Source organism: Gossypium hirsutum, chromosome D01, assembly GCF_007990345.1.
Source record: "Gossypium hirsutum isolate 1008001.06 chromosome D01, Gossypium_hirsutum_v2.1, whole genome shotgun sequence".
Classification (NCBI taxonomy): Eukaryota; Viridiplantae; Streptophyta; class Magnoliopsida; order Malvales; family Malvaceae; genus Gossypium; species Gossypium hirsutum.
In genome coordinates, this window is record NC_053437.1 from 60,443,786 (window position 1) to 60,454,928 (window position 11,143).

Genomic DNA, 11,143 nt, shown 5'->3' on the forward strand with positions numbered 1-11,143 from the left:
TGCTCGCAATGTCTAGTTTTTTCATTATTCTCTCCACAAAACCCCAATCAACTCGGTTGTAGGTTTTATTCATATCTAGATAGACTTTCATATGTCTACTATCCCTCATTTTATTTCATGACTTCTCCAATGACGATAAGATTTTGTTGAAATCACCAATGTCCACCAAAAATTAGATTGTGTTCCTAATAACCTCAAAAGATCCTATGGCTGCTAACAATTATATCTATTTTTTTTAACTTATAATATGAGTGCATATGATATAACATTTCATAAGAAAATATTTTTTTACATTTAAGATGATTGTTAGAATTTGAGGAAAGATAAACCTATATTAGTATAAAATTAAATTAATTTTCCACACATTTATAATTTTTTTTGTATGATTAATATTTTAACATTCTAATCGTCATATTTCATTTTCTATTCATATAGATCATGAATATCAAGTTAGGAGTAAATTCAAAATTTTCTAACTATTTGTTTTATATAAAAAATTCAACCATTACATATATTTTAATATAGACAGAATTTTGGATCAGTATAAAAAATTACAAGCATGACAAGTACAATTATTGTAACACCCAGTTATCTTTATTGACCTGAAAATTCAAGGATAGTTAGGATTAAATTGAAAGGATTTGCAAATTTCTGGACTCCATCAGGAAATTCAAAAAAAATTCAGAGGCTGAATTGCAAATAGTTGGATCGCAATTTTGGTTTAGTTAGGATGGAACTAGTTGGTTCCGTAATGGTAGACAAAATTATTAAGAATGAATGGTTGTGGTGATAGGTGAAGATCGTGCCAAAGGAGTATATATATTTAGGTGTGTGTGTGTATGTGTGGAGAAATAATTTCTCAATTATGTTTACATGTTTTTCTTTCCGTAGCATCATCTTCTTCAGTTGCTCTAAAGAAGGAAAGGATTTAACTAAAAAATATTTTCATGCCACAATAGTAGTGTGAATTTTAAGTCTGGTAGTAGAGAAATTGAGGAACTACTGCCAGGACAAAGTAGGTTCCAGCGATTCAGACAATCTAAACTGACTTATGTACTCCATTCTTGGAATGATTAGTAGCTGGTTTAACTCGATGATAAGTGTTGTGATGATGAATGAACCATGTTGATTGTGAATAATAAGCCTGTATGAAATTTGCTTGATGTATAAGTATCCGCTAAAGTAGTTAAATAAATGTATCATGTTTAAAATGATAGCGTACTCTATGCTAGTATATATGTGAAATGTATATATCGCATAATTATAACTATGAGAAAACAATTGACCGGATAGATGAAGTTAGGAAGGGAAAATTGAGTGATTCTGTTAGATGTTGTCATATGGTGTTATTGAGTACACCCGTTATGAGCGAAGCTCTAGGCCTTGTCGAGGGGACATTACATTATTTGAGCATCAAGGCTGGGAAAGGTGAAATGGAGGAATGGGTGGAGGAAGGGGACACGACACCGTGACGAAGGTTATTAGGTTCCATAGACCAACACCACGACGATGGTCAGTAGGCTCTATAGGGAGACACTGAGACGACAATAAGGTCCTACGGGGCGACACCTCAAAAAAGGTCTAATGTGTAAGACCATAGCTTAGCTATGGCAACTAGAATAGTTCTTTAAGATAGTAAACATGGGGTAGTCCGCAGTTAAGTATACTAGTAGAGAATTCGCCAAAGACGAAGATAAGAGTGGTAAAGGAAACGTCTCAAACCAAAAGGTGTAAAAAGAGGAAGTGACTCCTTAGATAATGAGGTATACATATTATGTTCAGTTCGAGTCTGCCAAGGAAGGTGCGGATCCCACCCTACTTGAGTGGATACAGAATTGGACTAAATAGTACTCTGACTTCAAAGGTAGGCCAACCAAGAAGTGGTTATGAGTTTGGGAAAACCTACCGAAGTCTTTTGGGTAGAAAGTGTCAGCCCAAGGCCAAATGACTAATGGAGTCTGCCAAGGCTAGTGAATTGTAACAACCCATTTTCAATGAAATCGAAATAGTGGTTTAGGAACCACAAATCTAAAGTCGGAAGAAAATTTATTTCAATATTATTTTATGGTCTACAGTATGATAGAAATATCGTATGAAAATTTCATTAAGAAATTTTACTGTTTACATGTTTAATTTGATAAAAAAAGGACCAAATTGCATAAAGTGCAAAAATTGAATTCTAGTTGCTAAAAGTATCAAATAGCTATGGAATTTAAAATTTGAGGTCCTTATATGACAAATAGACCATTTAGAGGAGTTAGTAGATAAGGATGATTATTCATAATTGGAAATTAAAGAAATATTAAGGTTAATATTGGAAAGATGATAAAATAATGATGATAAATGAAATAAATAATTAAATTAATATCATTTTCATCATCTTTCCTAAAACAAAAACATGAAAACCCTAGCCATGGAAGTTGAGTTCAAGCAAGCTTATTTTGCTTAATTAGGTGAGTATTCTTGTCCCATTTTTAATGATTTTTATGTTTTCGAGATCGTAATAGCCTAATCTAACTATCTCAGAGATTAATTTGCAAAGTTGTTAAAGTATTAGGGTTTTTCCATGGATGAGTGTAGTTGAATTTTGAAGTTTTATGGTAGAAAATGAAAGATTGTTGTTAGATAAACAACTTTTGTAAAGAGAATTTTGATGAAATTATGATTTAGGGACTAAATTGAAAAGATGAAAATTTATGAAAAAAATTTAAATTTTGTGAAATACATGGGCTACTATTGATATGTATGAAAATCGGCTAGGTTTGAAATAAGGATTAAATTGTATGAATTTCATTTTTCGAGCCTAGGGACAAAATCGTAATTTATTAAAAGTATAAGGGCAAAATAGTAATTTTTCCAAAGATGTGTATTGGATTGAATTGAATATGAATTACATTAAATTTAGTTAAATTCATTCGTATAGATCCGAATAGATCTAATACGGAGTTAGATCAAGTAAAAGAAAAAGTATCGGATTAGTGGCCTTTGTATCTACGAACACTTGTTAAGGTAAGTTCGTGTAACTAAATTATATATTTTTATGATTTGGAATTGAATATTGTTCTATGTGTGACTTTTATAAAATCCCATGTATATTATTGATCACATATACGATAAGTACCAAGTCCCGTTTGAACCTTAGAAATTCGATGGATACAAATGACATGTTATTAAGGGTTCCTAGATTGGTTGTGGTCCTGCATGTGTTGCGGACACACCACAGCTCTTATGAGCATCCTGATATTTGGCTCGCATGAGCTGCTCGATATACAGCTCGATTGAGCTTCTCGTTATACAGCTTACATGAGCTTCTCGTTATATGGCTCGAAAGAGCTTTTCGTTTACATGCTCGTATGGACATACCTGTATATGAATTGACGGATTACAGATTTGTACACCCGTGCGTACTACCCATGTATCTAATGATATTTTAAATAGTTCAACGGGCTAAGTTCTGATATGAGATAATATAAGTTCGAAACGAACTATTACCCATATATATATGAAGTATATGGAAATGATAATACTTGATATACTGAAGCATGAAATGATTGTTACATGTATGTGGAACTTAATTGATGATTTTGTTCATCCATGATGATAGACTATTATATGTGCTTACATGGCTAACATGTTGAAAATATGTGTTTAGGCTTTTGGCCAAGTTGATTGGAAAATGTTTTGTATGCTTACCTTAAATGTAATTGAATGGTAAGTAAAATTCCATGTTATACGAACTTACTAAGCATTAAATGCTTACTTTATGTTATTTTCCATGTTTTATAGTAATTCAGAAGCTCATCTGGGTTAGAAATTAGAACTTGGTCGGAGTTGATTTACACTATCCATTGGCCTTTTTGGTATATTTTGTAAATTAATTTTGGTTATAATGGCATGTATAGGTTAACTTGGCCATTGATGGCATATAAATGTTTTGTTGGAACTAGTCATTTAAATGGCTTGTGATAGGCATATTTTGATGTGTATATAAGTAGCTTTATCATGTTTGGTGTGTGTTTGGAATGGTTGAATGATGGAAAACTATAGGGATATTGAAACAGGGTTTGATTTGGTATGTTTGGTAAAAATATGCATATATGTGTATTTGAGTAATTACGTAAGTATAGATAATTGAATATATGTGATGATATTTTATGTTTGAGATTTGATTTTGGCTTGATTTAAATGTCTTGTTATGGCTTAGTGATGTGTAAATTAATGTGTACTGGTTTATATCAATTTGGGTGAGAAATGTGGCTTACAAAATGGCCTATTTTTGTCCAAACGGGCAGAGACACGAGCGTGTGTCTCAGCCGTGTGTGACACACGACCAGATGACACGGCCATGTGTCCCTTACATCTTTTAAATTGCAAAATAGAATGCTCACACGGTCTAGCACACAGGCGTATGGCTTGGTTGTGTGACCTAAGTCAGAGAGCTCATAAGTTTGGACACGGGCTGAGACATGGCCGTGTGTCCTTATTTCAAATGCCCACATGGCTTGAGACACAGGCGTGTCTCTTGATCGTGTGAGACACACAGCCTGGCCACATGAGCGTGTGTCCCTTGCACCTTTGAAAAATTTTAATGTTTTTCAGAAAAAAATTTTGAGTACCCGATTTAGCCCCGATTTATTTCTAATATGTATTTTGGGCCTCGAGGGCTTACATAATGGACAATATAATTGATTTTGATTTGTTTCTGATATGAATGCTAGTTGATTTGAAATGTATGTTATTTAATCTATAAGTTATGGTAATCCTCCGTAACCCTGTTCTGATGACGAATATGGGTTAGGGGTGTTACATGAATGGAGGAAGTCCGTAAAGACTATGAAAGGTAATAATGATCCGGTTAATCTACCCCAAGTAGGAGTTGTAGATTTAATGAAACCCATTAAGGAGTGGACTGAAAGAGCGAGTGTTGTGAAGGTTACTCTGTAAGCATTAGTTTCCCTAGAAAAAAAGAATGTTAAGAAGACATTGTGTTCTGGTAGGGACCCGTGTTACTATAGTTATTTAAAAATACAGAATATCCCTAGTCCAGAGTAATAAATATGAGTATTAAAGGTCATGTTCGCCAATGAATGGCTCAGAGTAATTAAGGCACTGGTCATTCCAATTAGGTTGGTAAAATTATCATATGAAAACCAGGGAGTTTAATTTCTACGCCAGAAACTTTAATTTCTCAAGATTTATGCAAATATATATAAAGCTATATACAGATCTCACTAAGTTCCTTTGAACTTATAAAATTGTTGCTTAAATGCATGATTAGGAATGATATGGGTATCAAGGGGGACCAAGCCGGTTTCCGTCGGAGTAAATGGGGAGTTGTAGTTGTTCACGTATATAGAGGGACACCTATAGAGTTCTTACCTAAGGGTTTAAGTTGATTATGTCCATAATCAAGTATAAATTCAAAGTTTGTAAATAAACGCCGGAGTCAGGGTTGTAGGAATTTCCCACTAGTTGTGTCTGGGTTTTTGTATTATATAGACTTTCAAAATTTTGAGTTATTAAAGTATGTAATTAAATCTGAGATAGAAGTAACGTTTAATTTATTCAGGTTAGTGTAACATCTTGTAACTGGATCTGGCATTCAGATCAGGTATAGGGTGTTACAAATTAAATGGTATCAGAGTTTTGATTTAGCCGATCCTCTAGACATAAGAAGTTAAGGAGTAGCCCCTATATACGTGTTACGGTAGAATTGGCTTAGTCCCTCAAAAGTTGTTAAGTGTAATACCAAATAGTAAGGAAAAGATGGGAGTTTCCATTACTTCAGAAGGACTAGACCAAGTATAAAAAAGGATTAAGTAAAATCCTCAACCGACTGACCAACCATTTCCTCTATGATTTCCTCCCTCTCAATATTAGCTTCCCTTTAGGCTGAAGAGGTGAAGGCATCATCAGAGGTTTCATCTTCAGAGGTGGTACCACTCGAGGAATCCAAGTTGGATGTGTTTGAATGGTGGTCGTAGAAGAGTTTACTAGAATTCTTCTTTTTCTTTTGAAGTTTCATTCATACAACCCCTTTAGGATTTAGGACATCGAAGCTAAGGTTGATCTTGACGAGAGGCAACAAGCATTTAAGCTGGATCTCAAAATCGGCAAATGTGCCTTAATACCTTTGTTGGTATCCGCCACAAAATTTTCCAAAGTTGCGTTGCTCTTCTTTTTTATTTGCTCTTTATCTGTGAGGTGCTGCCTCTCAAAGGTCTCCAGATGATAGACCTTTTCTTCTAACTCTTTCACTCAAGCCGCTGATGCTTGGTATTTAGCTTCCTATACAGATACAAATTGAGCAAGTTCGTGGTTTTGGAGAATAAGGGTATCATTGGATTGGCAAAGTTGGGTGAGTGATTGTTCTCCCAAAAGTATGGTTTTCTCATAATCGACCCAATTGACCTTAACCTTTCTGCAAGTCTATTGAAGAGCCCAACTCATAATATCCCACTCCACGACGATAAAGACTTACGAGGCCACTGGGACAATAAACACGGGGTTACACTGGGGAAGTCCGTATTTAAGCATACGAGAAGAGAATTCGCCAAATGCGCTAATAATAGTGGTCAAGGAAATATCTCAAACCAAAAAGTGTGAAATGAGGAAATGACTCATTAGATAATGAGGTATACATATTATGTTCAATTCTCCGCCAAGGAAGGTGCGAACCCCACCCTACTTTAGTGGATACGAAATTGGACTAAACAGTACTCTAACTTCAAAGGTGGGCCAACCAAGAAGTAGCCGGGAGTTTGGGAAAACCTATTGGTGTCTTCTGGGAAAAAAGTGTTAGCCTAAGGTTTAATACTAATGGATTCTGCCAAGGTTAGTGAAGGGCAGAAGTTTGTTAGGACTATGAAAGGTAATAATGATCTGGTTAATCTACCCCAGGTAGGGGTCATAGGTTCAATGAAACCCCTTAAGAAGTGGACTAAGAGAGCGAATTTTGTGGAGGTTACTCTGTAAGCATCAATTTCCCCAAGAGAAGAGAATGTTAAGAAGAGATCGTGTTCTGGTAGGGACTCACATTACAACAATTATTGAAAAACGCAGAGTATCGCAGTCTAGAGTAACAAATATGAGTATCAAGGGTCATGTTCACCAATGAATGGCTCAAAGTAATTAAGGCATTAGTCTTCCCAACTGAGTTGATAAATTTCTCTTATGAAAATCAGGGAGTTTAATTTCTAAGCCAGAAACTTTAATTTCTCAAGATTTATGCAAATATATATAAAGTTATGTACAGATCTCACTAAATTCCTCTGAACTTATAAAAATTGTTACTTGAATGTAGGATTATGAAATATATGGGTATCAAGAGGGACCAAACTGATTTCCGCCAAAGTAAATAGGGTGTTGTAGTTGTTCACATATATAGAGGGCCAACCATAAAGGTTTTACCTCAGGGTTTTAGTTGATTTTGTCCGTAATCAAGTATAAATCAAAAGTTTGTAAATAAACGTCGAAATTAGAGTGGTAGGAATTTCCCACTAGTTGTGTATGAGTTTTTGTATATATAAACTTTCGAAATTTTGAGTTATTAAAGCATGCAATTAAATCCGAGACAAAAATACCATTTAAGTTATTCGAGTTGGTGTAGCATCTGGTATCCGAATTTAGCGTTCAGGTCGGGTATAAGGTGTTACAATTATATTGATAAATTCAATAGTTGGATTATGAAAATGTTAATCCTATAAAAATATGGAAGTGTATAAATTTACTTTGATCTTACTTTAGTGTATGCGGTTTCCTCCTCTTAAAATTTTATAAGAGGAAAATAGGAAAATTGTGCATTATTTATGTTTCAGTAAAACAAGGAAAAATACCAAATTACATCAATTTTAGATTAAAAACATAAAAAAATGTCTTTTTATTACCAATTAAATTATAAAAATTATTTTAAGTTAATATGTGTTAGAGTTGTGTGACTCGAATATTGTTTAATCAGGATTGAAAAGTTAGAGGTGCAACTTACTTGTTAAATAAATAAAACAGAGAGACAAAATTGAAGATTTTTTAGGGGAAAGGATCGACGTTGTAGCCCGCCACAGATCCCCGTCCACCACTAAACTCGATTCTCGTGGTACGGACCATGCCACACAAGTTGAATATGTATAGGTTTATACTTCTTCTATTAGACATTGATTATAACATGGTTGTTTAATCCTTAAAACATGTGTAGTTGAAAACCTCTTGTATTGTTGTTTATCAATTTTAGTGAATTTCTCCTCTTCTGCCTGTGGTTTTTCCCGATAAAGGTTTTCCATGTAAAATCAGTGTGCTCTTATTTTTCTTTCTTATTGCTTTACGATCATTCCTACTGTCATTATCAACGTATAGTATAACAATAAGATATTGATCTAGATCTTGAAAAAATTTTGGAAAATATCAAATTTATGTGAATTATGTAATAAACAAAAAGAACAATAAAATAATGTAAAATAAATGAAATCATTAAATTAAATAAACAACAAACTTATAAAAGCAATATTAATGTTAAATAAATATTGAAAAAACATTATGTAACATTGTTATACCTCAATACAGCAAAACAATACAGCAAGACACGTGATAAGCTATCCAACGGTTTACGGGTGATTCTTCATGGACCCTTTAGTGAACTGGCTTATAGATAGTTTGCAACTCACCCTTCACTAGTGCCACTTGGGTTTAACCATTTTGTACTATCTCAAGGATATAGGTCTCAGAATAGTATAACTAATTACCTAGACAAAACAACCCAAAACACACCATGGCGACAATTGAGTTATAACGATGCTGACTATTAGCCATCCCGCACAACTATGCACGACATCGTACAGACCATCACGTAACATTGCGAAATAGAAGCTAGTCCACTATATAAGCCTAGTTGCACGAGGGAGCCAAGACCCTTCTCTCCATCATTACTATCACCTTCTTCTTCTTCTTCTTCTTCTTCTTCTTCTTCTTCTTCTTCTTCTCCCTTCTCCCTTCTCTTTATCCCCAATAGTATCCTCTCCACCTATTAAACAAAAACTCAACAGAGACTAAGACAAGTAAACTCTTACCCTCAAACAATGGTTAAATAGACTCTATCAACGCTCCAACCAGTGAAGAACAACGAACAACGACACAACGACTATCTAATTAGTTGCACTGTTTCCCAACAATGAGTTGTAACACTCTACCATTAATGCCTGATTCTAGAATGTTTGGTGTGTCTCCCTCATCCCTTTGAATGTCTCCATCACGTGCAAGAAGCAAACTCTTCAACTCCTCAACCCCTAGTAAGAGTACTCAAGCAGTGTTACCCATTTTGTTTCCATTAACCCCTGAGAAGGTCTCGCAGAAGGTCTTGTGATAAGTCACTTTATAACTTACTCCTTGATTGAGAGGAGCGGGTAATTTTTATGCCCCAATAGAGTAGAACATGTGGATAGCCATCCAACAACCCACGAGTGACCCTTTACGAACCCCTCGGTGAACTGCCCTACAGAATGAACCAATACTCCTCTCTTCCATCATAACCTCATTGTTTGTCACCTGTATCAACAAACACATTAATATTTATAAGCTTTCCTAATTTAGTTATTTGGCGAATCAATGGATATTAGGATTATTTTATGGTTTTATTTAGTTGATTTCGGTTTTTAATTTAAAGCGAAATATTGGTGGGTGTCAAAATTAACAAATATAAAATTTTTATTCAAAAATATTAAATTTGTATATAATAGTGAGCAATTTATAAGACTAGTAATAATTATAATATTTTAGTAAAAAACAAATAATTAAAAATAAAGGAAGTTTTAAAATTGAAAATTAAAGTTAAAACAAGTAACCTACTAAAAAAATTTAAAATATATTTTGGCAAATTATAAAAAAGTCATTCACCTACAACTACTTCCCTCCTTAACTATAGTTTGTTTGAAGATTGGATTTGATTTCCATTCCATTTCACAATAATTTGGCAAGGTTAGCCTTCATTTCAACTTTTTTCATACCAATTAATTTTTTTAACCAAGCAGAGTTTTAACATTTCATTCAAATTCGTTTGCCTAAATTAATTAAACAAACGAGCCTAAAGCAACAAAAGTGTGATCTCCTTATATATTGTTAAACCAATAATATTTAAAAAATAATTTTTTTATATGATTCTTGGATGAAAAATGTCTCTGAAAATAATAATTAAAATGCTTTGTTCAAAAATAATTAAAATATTAGTATTTTGTGTTCAATTCAAATTTTTTTTCGAAAAATATGAATTTATTTGCTATTTAAAAAATAGAGGTTGCTTTTTAAATTTTAAAAGATTAAATATTTGAGTGTTTAGTAAAGAAATATTTGTAATTAACAAAACTATGGCAAGTGTAAAAATAAAAGATAAAAAAAATCTTTGATATATTAGCCAACTATAAAAATAAAAGTTTCTAAAAAATTACTAAAATAAAAAATTCTAAAATTTGAAAGTTATGAAAAAAAAAGTTGATAATTTCCTAAAATGAAAAGTTTTGAAGAATAGTCAATTTTGTCTAATGAACTTCCTCCTTGCATATTTTGATCTCAGCAATGTAATGAGCTAAATTAAAAGAAATAAAGTTTTGAACAAAAAAAATTAAGCTTTCATTTTATTTGACACACCTTACTTTTAGTGATTGAATCATTAGGCGAAACAAATTCTTGTGACTTATTCGTTGATTTTCCATGGTTTTTATCACTAAGCTCCTCCAAATTAATCTAGTACACATTGTTTTTTTCCATTTTTCCTTAAATCACTCCCCTTTTGTTATTTTCTTTTGGATTTTTAGTTTTTTAAATGATTATGCGAGGTTGCTTTGTGAACTCAAGAAAAGAAGAGACTAGAATTGGGTTTGGATTGGAGGGTTAAAAGTAAGGGTTTGATTAAAGCAATGAGATCATGTTCTTGCTGAAGAGAAGGTTGAGAAATTAGGTTTAGTAAGGTTGTTGTTTATTGTTTAGGATTTTTTGTTTTTTAATTGATATGTTTAGGTTAAAATATTTTAAATTTATCGGTTTTGAAATTATAGGTTTTAAAATTATTTATATTTATATATATTTTTAGTATCAATATCAAATTGACACCATATATAAATATTAAAGAGCTAAATTTATTATTATGAGAATTTCAGAACTG